This window comes from Zosterops lateralis (genome assembly GCF_965231275.1).
Source record: "Zosterops lateralis genome assembly, chromosome: 5".
NCBI classification, from domain to species: domain Eukaryota; kingdom Metazoa; phylum Chordata; class Aves; order Passeriformes; family Zosteropidae; genus Zosterops; species Zosterops lateralis.
Window position 1 is genome coordinate 54366572 of NC_139766.1, and position 12229 is coordinate 54378800.

General features: G+C 44.3%; 1 protein-coding gene across 1 annotated transcript in view; it reads left to right on the top strand.

The window, feature by feature from the left end:
* Nucleotides 1-6175: 6175 nt before the first annotated feature.
* The window catches only part of GPRIN3 (GPRIN family member 3), a 31911-nt gene continuing 25857 nt past the window's right edge, over nt 6176-12229 (top strand). Inside the window, exon 1 of the mRNA XM_083861002.1 lies at nt 6176-6280. The gene's annotated coding sequence lies outside the window, so the exon portion shown is untranslated. The remainder of the gene's footprint in view (nt 6281-12229) is intronic.

Below are 12229 nucleotides of genomic sequence, written 5' to 3' on the forward strand. Positions count from 1 at the left end.
GGAGTCAGTGTCAAAATCCTTCCTGAAGTGTGGGTAGACAACAATCACTGTTTGTAGGAAACGGGAATACAGGTGACCTTGCCCCCAAAAAGTAACTTTGTTAATTACCCAATACAGCCTTGCCCCTGATGAATCACAGCTATATCCAATAAAGATAAGTGTGAGGGAGATGGTGTGGGGAAGATCATGAAGGAGGAGGAACCTTGAGGAAGGGGTAATGAGAACTTCATGAAGAAGGGTCTTGGGGAGAGAGAATCCCTGCTGTGAGGTCAGCCTGGATCTGCACTTAGAGCCTGTTGTTGGAACCTGCAGTCACAGTCTAGCTGGGTAAAAGCCTTCATTCAGAGTCTGCAAACCAATACATGCAGTCATAGTTCAGCAGGAAATAACCAGCAGTCAGAGGCTGCAAAGGAAACCTACAGTAGGAGCTTGCTGCAGCCAGAGTCAGTGAATGGTTGGAGTTGGGATGGCTGAGCTGTAAAAAGGAGTAAACCAGGGCTCTTTTCATGCTGTGATAAACAGGAAGTCTGTGTCTCAGCTCATTTCTACCCTCTAACAAGAGGGCTGCTGCAACAACTGTTCTCTTCTCATCTACAAAGCCAGTCATTTCACTATAGGAGTTTATCAAATTGGTAAAGCACATCTTTCCCTTGGGGAAACCACGTTGACTACTCCAGACAGCTGTCTGATCCTTCGTGTGCCTGAAACAGTTTCCAAGTTTAGCTGCTCCATCACTTTCCAAGGATTTAAGGTGGGGCTTACTGGTGTGGGTCCTTCTTCCTGACCTTCTTGTGCTTGTCTAGTCTGCTTAAATATTGTCTAACCTAATCCTTTTCCACCAATGCTATGTTTTCTCTGATACAGAGATTCCCCTGGTTTCAGGGACCTAGGATTCCTGAAGGTCAGTCTTGCTAGTAAAGACTGGGGTGAAGAGGGGATTATTACATCCCTTGCCACATCTTGTGTGAAGAGCTCTCCCATCTCATTCAGCAATGAATACATCCACATCTTTCCTTGTCTTCTTTTTGTTACCTACGTACCCACAGAAGTCCTTCTTGTTGTCTTTAATGTTCCTAGACAGATTAAATTCCAGTTGGGCATTATCCTTCTTAACTTAAACCCTGGATGCTCTGACGATGCATCCCTATTCCTCTCTGGTTACCTGTCCTTGCTTCATCTCCTTGTATGCTTCCTTTTTTTCTGGGAGCTCACTGTTCATTCGTGCAGAAATTTTGCCTGGCTTCCTCCTCATTGGGATGGATTGCTCCTGAGCTTGGAGGAGGTGATACTTGAATATTAACTAGCTTTCTTGAGCCACTCTTTCCTCTGGGGCTTTATTCCATGGGACTCTGCCCTTTGGAAAGGCCACAATCTGCTGTCCTGACGTACAGGGTTTTCTCTTTACTCTCCTACCTCCTTTTAGGACCCCAAACTCCACCATCTCATTGTCACTGCTGCCTTTGACTCTCACATCCACAGTGAGCCCCTCCTTGTTGGTGAGTAGGAGGTCCAGTGAGCACCGCTCCTCTGTCATTTGGATGAAGAAGCTGATGTACTCCAAGGGCCTCCAGGACTGCCTATGTCCTACTGTACTGTCCCTCTTGTATATGCTGGGGTGGTTGAAGTTCCCCATGAGGACATTCACAGCTCAGACAGAAGCAAAAGCTGTCAAGAGGTGCATGGTGAGGTGCAAAAACATTTTCAGAATGCTGTAGAAATTCACATGCTTAAATATTTTTTAACTGAAATTTGACATAAGTGCCAGCTAGCTCATGGATGCATAGGGTTTTAGGACCACTGTGAAAAAATCCCAAATATTGTGTTCCCTCACAATGGCATGCCATTTGTTCCATGCAGTTTTCTTTATATCCCTTTTTTATTATTATTTTTTTAAAAAATATGGAAATGTTTAAAGGAAACATTCTTAAATATGACCAAAAGAACCCATTATTTCTAGCCATAAACTGTGATACCAGTCCCAGTCCAATGATCCAGGAGAGTTATTACTGTGGTTGAACAGTGCATCCATTTGTGAGATGCCTGGTACAGCCCATTAGATGTGTGAGAGGGAGAGGGAGATGCTGTGTAACACGTGGAATGAGTATTTACTCTGCTTTGCTAGTCAGATGGAAAGTGCATGATCACAAAACACATGCAACCACATCACCTCGTGTGTGTGGTTTTCTTTCTTGATACATTTGTCTCTAATTATACAGCTGTCAACTGCAGCTATCACAGCAAAGGACCTGTACCTTTTTTGGCTCAGCTCCTGGTCCCAAATAAACATTTTCATTCAGTCATTCAACTTGTTTTTTACACTAATGGAAAGTAAAGTTATAAGTGCCTTCACAAAAGCATAAATGTTAAATGACTGTATTCACAAATTTGCTCTTAATTGCCTTTTTCAGCTCAATCTTGAACTGAAGTTTTGCTGAGGAAAAGTTATGCTTCTTTTTGAAGTATTCTTAACTCCTTTTCCCAAAGAAGACATGAATGATGCTGCCTTAAAAAAAAAAAAGGCAAAGGCTTCCATACAATTTAAATTTGTTATTAATATCATCAAACCTCATCAAAATATGTTAAGAAATATTGTAGAAGCAGCACAGTAACAGGCCTAATCCACACCAATGTAAATTTGCCTAGTACTACTGAAGTAAATGAAGCCACACTAGTTTAGGCCAACTGCATAGCTTCTCCACATCTTATACCACTATTCATTTTGATAAATCATCATCATATCTATCTTTTTTTCAGCTACACTAAGGAACTTCTTATAGGCAGATAGTGATACAGTTTGAAGATGAGATTTTAAAATACTCTACAAGAGTCAAGGGCACTGTGGAAGTGTGATTGCTATTCTGATGGCTAATTGGACTGTGACAGCTCCTAAAAACCCAGGCTCCTGTTGCCCTGAGCTCTTGTCTGACACATATCAGAAGATAATTTTTCTGCAGTTACATTTATGCTTTCACCTCAGACAATACTAGCAGGTTAAAGAGATTGAATTCTTCATTATTCTCAATATTATTGAAACCTATGCACACATTTGATTTTAAGTGTGTTCTGTTGACTTTATTTAGAGTTCTAAGTACACTGCCTAAAGGTAAGCAGCCATCTATGTGCTGCCCTCAGTATGAATACTTTCTGATTGAGACCTACAAAAAGTCAACATAAACCAAATGCATATAGCTGGAGAATGAAGCAGAAAAAAGAATGGATAAGGAGTAGCAAATTGGCCATGACTCACAGGTAATTAAGGGAGCTAAACATTCAGATAAATAAATCAGAATTATCTAAACCTCTAGTTTGCACTGATATGGTGACACATTGATGTGTTGAGATGCAGTGAATTGTCTTGACAATTGGAACAGTGGCTAGCAGACTTCAGAGCTCATAACAGGGTTTAGAAAATCCTTCAGAGGTCTTTAAAACCAATATTGCCTAGTGTACCAAATGAAGCCATTACATGGTAAACTGTGGTGCAGGGAAGAGTAAAGGACACTGGGGAATAAACAGGTACATGAGAAGAATTCATAAACAAAGTGGTTATGCCCTGAGTGCATTATCTCAACAGGCTCTGCTATGACCTGAGTCTCTTTAATACCTCTTCTCAGCTTTCCCAGATCATCACTGCATTTGCAGGCTAAAGCACCCATGCCCTACTGGGCATGGGAAAGAGATCATCAGCTGAGCAGTATTTCAGTAATGTTACTGTCTTCTATTCTCTTGAAATTCCTTGCTCATCAGACATAATAATAGTAGACTCAGTGCTCAGATATGACTACTTGAGAGCAAGTGGGGATTCTCAGCAGTGCTGTACAGACAGAAGAAAGGTTTATCTGAACTCAGCAGGAAAACATGTAGACACTAGTTACGAGGCGCATGAGCATGCAGGGACTTGGAGCAAAAAAAGCTCCCAGTTCTTCTCTTTTCTGCTCAGAATGTCAATTTCCCATAGGTTCTGGGACTGAGTCCTCCACATGCTCTGAAGGTGCTTCACAACCCTAAAATAACAAGGACACAATAGCCCATTGAAAAACTTCCTAGTCTTTCCAGCTGAATGTATATAACTCTTCTTGCTGTCACTTTCAGGGCTGGATTGTCAACAGAAAGGTCTTTCAAGAATCCAGATAAGGAGTCTCATGTTTAGGAAGGTTTATAAACACAATTACTAATTGTAATTGTCTCTTGCTGAGTAGCCCATGAGGTCCCACAAAGTCCTTGCAGCTGCAAGGTCTGTAAGTGCTGACAGCTATCTCTTCATAAAAGTGTAATTACTGACAAAAGGAAATTACATCATCCAGCCCTTTTCCTTCTTTATCAAATAAGGGAAGTTCCACTGTAGTAATCTTAATGGTAGGGGGATTAATTTTAGGAAGTTTGCCAATGTTTCTTTAAAAATAGGTCGTTTAGCAGAATAATGAAGAAGAGTTGAATGCTGACTCAGTTGCCAAGCTGACCTCTTATTCCTGATTCAGACATGGGCACAGGGAGGACCAGGCTTTGTTCAGCCCTATAGAGCACCAAAAAAAATGAACAAGACTGTGAAGAGAACAAAGTTAAGAAGAGCTACTGGAAAGCCTTGGATGTACTAGTGCTGTAAATATTTTCTTGATAAAGTCTGATGATCTTTCCAATCTCCTTCCAGTGATGGATGCTTGGGATGTTCAGGCTCTTAAGAGTACTGCTGGTTTGGCTTTAGCATATAAGAAAAAGTGGTTAACGTAGGTGACCATTGAAAACATATCGTAAATTTTCCGTGCTTAAATAACTGTCAGAAAGCCACATTCAGGAATGGCTACTACACAAATATGAGCTGATCTTAGTGGCTGCGGTTGGGGAAGGAATTACATTGCTATGGTAGGAAACATAAGGTGTTTGTCATGATCACTTAACTCTGGGGTCAAAGAGATGGAGGATCAATAGCTGAGGTGGAGGGTGTTTGGTAAAGTAGTAAATAAAATATGAGTCCATTCATAAGGATCAAGGGAATATGATTCACTGATGCCTACAATGTTTAGGGATAAAAATTATTTTTATTTTATACCCTAGTCACTTGTTCCTTTTTCCCCTCAGTTTTTTCCATATTGCAACAGAGTTCTCCTCACAGCTTGTCCTGCAGCGTTTAGGATTTTTTTTTTAAATCCTGCTCCTATTCATCCCTAAGGGATTGCAGAAGAGTTAAAACCTTCCCGGTTGAAAACCTGTACTTGACTTGAGTCTCCGGGCACTGCAGAACCATTTCCTGTGATTGCAGCAGAGAGAGATAAAATTCCACTGTGGTGGGAATAAACCGAAATTAGATCAAAGATTTCCGGATAATTAAGAGTTTCAACCAAAACCTCTCTTGCTGCTTTTCACTTGACTCTAGTTTATTTTCTGATTTTTTGTTGTTTTGAGGGTGGTTTGTTTTTTTTTTTTTAGGCAAACAGGGCAGTGCTTCGCACAGGAAACCAAATTCGCCTATCAAAAAACAACAATCCGAACTGAAAGCGTGGCAAGAGCTCAACCGCATTTGCATCCCCCGCAATTCCCCGCGCAGAGCTGCCCCACCCCGCAGGCTGGGGGCTCGGGGGATGCCTGCCCGGCTGAACGCTGCGGGCACACGCAGGGCGAGCACAGGTGGATGGAACTGGCGGATTTGGGGCGTGAGGTTCTAGCTCTTCTGCAGCTCAGCGCCTAGTTTCGGGTTAGGAGCGAGAGAGAAGGCGGCTGGCAGAGGTGGCAACACAGAACGAGCTCTGGCAGGGCTGCTGAGCTCTCCCGAGGGGCTGCCGAGAGCCCCTGCTCAGCCCCTGCGCCTGATGGAGGAGAGGAGCAGGCAGCTCCCGCGCTATAAAAGCCAGGAGAGGCGCGGGGTGGGGCTGGCGTCAGCGGGAAGTGTCTCCCTGGCAGCAGGTACGTGTCCGCCTTCGGGAGGGCTCGGGGCGGGGAGCGGGGCCGGGCGCGCCGGGGCTGCTGCGGGCCCGGGACCTGCCCGCTCTGCCCTGCCCTGCTGTGCTCTGCCCGCGGGGGGAGCCCGGCCCGGCCCAGCGCCGCAGCCCCGGCGCTCCCCGCCTCCCCAGCCGGCCGGGAGCCGCAGCTGGCGGCGGAGCCTGCCCGGGCTGCCCAAGCCTCCCGCCGCCTCGTCGGTGCTGGCTCGGATCGCCTCCCTCCGCCTGAGCGGAGCCCTCCTCCCTCCCGAGGAACGGCTTGTTTTCCTGGATGATGGATTTCTCCGCAAGGTCATCCCTGCCCGCGGCGGCGGCGTGCCCGCGGCTCCCCGGGCGCCTCGGCGGAGGTGAGGGGCGGGGGGAGCCCCGCACGGCACACCCGCACCCCGGCCAGGGCGCTCGGCGCCAGAGAGCGGCGGGTGGGTGCGCGGGCAGGTGCCGGGGCTGGGCGGGAGTGGGGGTCCGAGCCGAGCCCGGGGAGCCGAGCCGTGCCCGCTTCGGGCGGGAGGGGCTGCGGGCACCGGCGGTGGGAGCGGCCGGGCCGGCCCCGAGGGCGCCTCTCGCATCCTCCGCTCCTTTTTACCGGCGCTCGGAAGCGACTTCGGTTCACGCGTGGTCTGGGAGCGCGGAAAACTTGAGAAAAGAAAGAAAGAAAAAAAAAAGGTGGAGGGAATACTGATGAGATGCCCCCCACCGCCGGGCCGGGGCGGGTCGGGGGGATACGCGGCGCGGTCGCCACGGCGACGTGCCCGCGGCGGCGATGTCGCAGCGCGGGAGGTGCCCCGGAGCCGGCCCCCGCCTCGGGGATAGCCCCAGCCCGGGGTGGGGATCGGGGCCGAGGGGCGTCCCCCGGGCCGCAGCCGGGTGGAGGCAGCAGGAAGGGTGAGCTGAGGTGCCCTGGGTGGGTGTCGGAGGAGCCCGGGGCTCCCAGACCGCGGCGTGGCGGCTCTCGGCCGAGAGCGGGAGGGTTCCGAGCTGGGATGTCACGGTCAAGGAGCATCGCGCCGTGAGGGTTTGGCCAGGTGATGTCCCTTGCCCGTCTCGGGGCGTTGGGGCTGGGCACGAATCCCTCACGGCCTGTTCTGTCTTTGCTGTAGTTGGTGGCAGAACTGCTGATGATGTCAGCTCCTGGTCTGTGGCTTGTGTTGTCCACATTCAGCTTGTGTTCTGTGCCCCGTACAGGCCTTGGCTTCATTAATGCTCTATTCCTTCATCCTTTTTTTGGCAAGGAAGACAACAATGCTAGTGGTGGATTTTTTAGTCATAAGACATTATTATGATCCCATAGCCTAACCTCTTCCATGATATAAAGCAGAGACGATTCCCCAGTGATTCCAAGGTCTGGCCCACCAGCCTCTTCAAACAGTCTTGATTTAATGACTTCCAACAATGGGAATTGACTACGTTCCTGGATAATTGGCTCCAATTTTTAATTGCTTTGTTAAACGTTTGCATCTCTTTTCCCCTTTGAACTTTTCTGACTTCATCTTCCAACTACTGAATCTTGTAATGTTTTGCCTGTCAGATTAAATAGCTATCTAGTCTTAGATCATCTCTCTGCTCAAGTATTTAAGGGCAGTAATTAAATAGCCACTTAACGTTGTCTCTGATGAGATAAATAGACCTGACTCTCTTGGTCTCTGCCTGGAATGCAGATGTTCCCCAGGAGAAATGTCTGGGCTGCTCCTCTCTGAGCCTCCACTGCCATCCATCCTTGCTGGCCTCCCTCGCTGCACCGTGGGTTCCAGGAAGGCCCTTGTTAGTGTCACGTGTGGAAATAATAACCTCGTGCTCAGTATTCCCCTGTCTATTCACCCAGTGGTACAAACTTTTCTTTCCCACGACTACACGGTGGGAACTGCTGTTCCATTAGTTACAGGCAGCGATCCCTGCGCTTCTTTGCAAGCCAAGGTTTTTCTCAGAAGCTGGTTGCCTGTCCTGTAAGGAACGTTTGAATTAAATATTTCTAGCTGCATACCTTTGGATCTGCCTATATTAGAGTTTTTTCCCTCCTCATATCATGTAATTTCCTTGGAGTCTGCAGCTCAGGAATCACAATAGACCTCTGGTGTCCTGTAGAAGTCAGAAGGGTTTCTTTTCCCAGGACCTCGCTCCTGAAAGTCTGTCTTCTCCTTCAGCCCACTTCAAATAAGTTTAAGGTCACCTGGAGTAAACGGTACCAAGACATTGTACTGAGTAATATACAAACTGCAAACTGAAAGTGCCCATTACAGTGAATTGCTTTTGTAACTGCTTTTGTTCAGCTGTGCCTCCACGTGTTGGTGAGAAAGAAAAGAGGATTGCTTTCCTGTCTTAAAGAGCTCTAAATCCCACTGCTGGCTATGGTGTCTAGGCTGACATATATAGTGTCATTATTTTGTGAGTCTTTAACTTGAATGTTGTGAGTTTTACTTGCTCTGAAGTGTGCTTAAGCCTGGACTTACAGCTCTCTAGAAAGCACAATATCTGAGAGTGTGGGCCAGAGGTGAGTGGCTTTGACAGAATATTGTCAATTTTTCTAGCAGCATGTAGCATCTTGAATCTCAACAAAAGGATAAGACTGACTAGTCTGAAGGCACCTTCTGTAGGAGATGGTACAAAGCAGAGTTCATTTAACTTTGGGTTTTTTGGGGGGTTTTTTGTTTGTTTGTTTGTGGTTTTTTGTGTGTGTTTTTTTTTGTTTGTTTGTTTTGTTTTGTTTTGTTTTTGGGTTGGGGTTTTTTATTGTTGGGGGTTGTGTGTTTGTAGCCACCTTGACTTGCCCTGTCTACAAGCTTAATGCACAGTGCAGGAGGGTGATATTAGAGGTCTTTACAATAATAGGTTTCAGCCTTTAGAATTACCTGGTTGTCTACGAAGTGTTAAAATTAAGAAAAGTACATTCTGGTTGTGTAACAAATATTGGGACAAAGAGTGTTCATGAAATTTCATGAAGATTTTTTATTACAAGTTCCACAAAATGTCTATTCATAAGATTTCATGAAGTATAGACAGTGATGCACTAAATATAAACAGCGATGGATCCTTAAAAGGTCTGAAAAATCATCACAGAGCTCAGATACCATATCTGATTGAATAGCGCTCTACAATTCTGCTGAATTTTCTGCAGGCTGGTGTCAGCATCTTAGGAATTGTTTCTCAATCGCTTGTCCAGTTGTATATCCCCCCAATATGAAATTTTGAAATGTTACTACCTGAGAGCTGGCTTTCCCTCACCCATTCATACTCTGCATCTGTCCCTCAGATTGAACAAACATCTCCAAGTTTTTTCAACATTGGCTTTCCCTTCTCAAGGTTGCACCTTTTCTTCAACTTCTTTTTCAATCAGAATATGTGTGTGTTTCCTCAGGGTGGCTGGTCCAAAAATTACTCATTTCTGGATTATGAAGCTCATCCAGAGTCAACCCAGCATTAGGAATAGTGGCTGTTAATTAATTCTACAAGGCCAGAATAGATAAAATATACTATTTTTGAGTCTCACACTTGCTAAAGACTGTCCAGTGAATGCTAGGTTAGACAGATTTCACTAGCAAAATACTATGGCAGTGTAAAATTTGTCAGATTTGGGTCCTGAAGCTGTTACTGACACAGTTATTTTTAAGAACATAAACTCCCTCTGTCAGACTCAGCCAAAGCTAAGGGGAACAACATCCTGCCTCCAGTTTGTGAAATCCTCACTGCTGTAGGAGTACAAGCAGTCTGCTCATAGTCTCACAGTTTCAGACAGAATAAAATTTTGTAACTGAGAATTATGCTCCTAGCAGCACATCACTTCTTAATCTGTAACTCCCATGCTAAAGAGAGAGTTACGATATAGGCTGATTCAGCTGCCTTTGTGGATTTAGGAGCAGTCCTGGATTAAGACCTGATTTTACCTAATCTAGGTAAACATCACATTCTTGAGAGTCAGAACAACAACAACAAAAAAAAATCAATAATTTTACTAGGGAAAAACAAGTTCTGGACATGTTCTAAATGAAATTAAGTCACTGTCCAATAGGAAAAGTTTTTGAAAGTATATCTAAATACAGTTTACTTTTGTGGCTAGTAAAAATAGAAGAAGTCTACATATATCTGTTTTATTACATATATGGACTTTGAACTTGGTAACAGTTCTATTATAGAAACAAAGACTGGTACCGATTAAAAATTTAATCACACATTATCAGTTACTTATTAACATTGTGTTATTTGTCTCTTGGGAGTCTGTGGCTAGGAGCTCACATTTGTAAATTGGCAGCAGATTCTAGAGGGTTGAGGTGTCAGCATGCTGCTGAGTAAATAAGGAAGAAAATGCAGTGCCAACACCTGCAATGCCATGCAGGCTGTGGGAGAGAAGGGCAAAGAAAAGGATGGACACCTAAGTAGGAATGACTGGGAACCAGCAGAATACCATTTTGCACCTATTTGTCCTCCGTCAGCGGTGGACACATGCACTTGATGAGAATAATTAAGTGGAGAGAAGAATGCCAACGATGACAAATATTACCATGCATTGTGGTAAAAGAGTGCTACAGGTGTGTTCACAGAGGACAGGTTCAATTCTTTCTTCTCATCTTCCCCATGCCTCTAAATCCCTAATCCTGTGTAACAAAGCTTGGTGACAGGTCTGGAAGCTATTACCACAGCCAATATCAGCCAGACATCCAGGAAGATACAGTATCTATTAAATTATCCAGGAAAAAGTGTCTGTATCTATTATAGTTCCGAGTGTAGCTGTTAGCAACACATGTTACTTCTACTGATTATTTTACTGTACTTATTATGCATTAGTAAAATGTGGTAGTAACAGTTGAGTTTGCTTGTTTCCTCCCTCTGACAGTTCTTTTAGAGGAGTTAATCAAGGGGGACACAGAGATCCCAGAGTTCTGTTAAACTGTTAGTGTTTGTGCTATCAGCATCGCTGCTGTTGGTGTCTGTGTCTGACATAGTGGAGACCAGCTCTGAGCTGAGGCTGAAAGCTTGTATCACTTGGCAAGTGGTAACAATTCATTTTCCAATCTAATTTATATCACTCTTGTCTAGCTTTGGAGAGGAAATATTATGCTGAGGGAGTGGAGGATAAGTTTTTTAGAAGGGCATCATAAGAAGTATGAGTTCTGAGATATTTATCATCTCCCTCTCAGGCAGCCCTCATAGTCAAACTCAGCTGTGATAAAACAGATAGGAAGCACATTGCTAGACAGGAATCTTCACTGTGGTCTGGTGACCTCCTGATCCAGGAAGCAGCAGTATTGCTGAGTTTAAAGTCATTCATGTTGTCTGTGGATTGATCATGGTTACATAGTAATAACATGCCCCCTCTCATTTGTGTGCCTGTACATTAATGCAAAACACACAAGCTGGGGGAAGAGCAGTGTTCCCTGAAGCATTGGTAGTCTGGATGATTCTGGCAAGAGCTAACAAAGTTATTTTAGTGCTTCAGTTACCGACAGCTGTGAGCTAAAGCATAGGTCAGAACTGAAGTAACTACTGTAGGAAAGGTTGTCTAGAGAGCCTGCAACCAGGAGATTCTTATTTTCTGAAGAAAGCATATACCAAACATAAGCAGAACATAGTGACCAAACACTCAGCTTTGGAAAGACAGATCTGACTTATTTTCCCTTTTACTGTTTTGTTTTTGGTTTGTTGGGGTTTTTTTCCTGCTAAATGGACAAGATGTTCCTAAAAATATAGAGAAGTAATCAATATTTGCTTGAATTCTCACAGTGACACCTCTATCCTGAGATTCTCTTGTAGCTTACTGATGGTAATTAATATTGTTGGCTCCTCAAAATCATCATGCAATTATCACTAGTTGGCATTTTTATCCAGATGAAGAGGATGGCTTTCTATATGCACATGTGCCTTCCTACTTCTTTTGGAGAACATTGAACAAATATCGGCTACTGCAGTTGGAATCCTAGATTAATTCTAATGATTAATTTTTTTTTCCCAATGATGCTAATGTGCAAACAAACAAAGTTCAGTTTTTAAAAGGGAAGTCAAACAAGAAAAAAGGCAAAATTAATCAAGATGTGCAAATATTTTTAATATTCTTCATGCAAATACCCAACAGAATCAAACAGAGGGCATAAATGCCATGCTACATTATGACTAATTGTAAAAGGATATTATAAAAAGCAATGGCTTATCTCAAATGATGACAGTGAAGTCAGTTAAGAATTAATTCAGGAATTTTGTGGTGATTCCAGGACCCCTCTTTACTTGCATGAAATAATCACTAGAAAGCTAAGAAAATCAGTCAAGATGTTATCCTGGAAACAGTGGGAATTTTCAACACAGGATAACAAAGG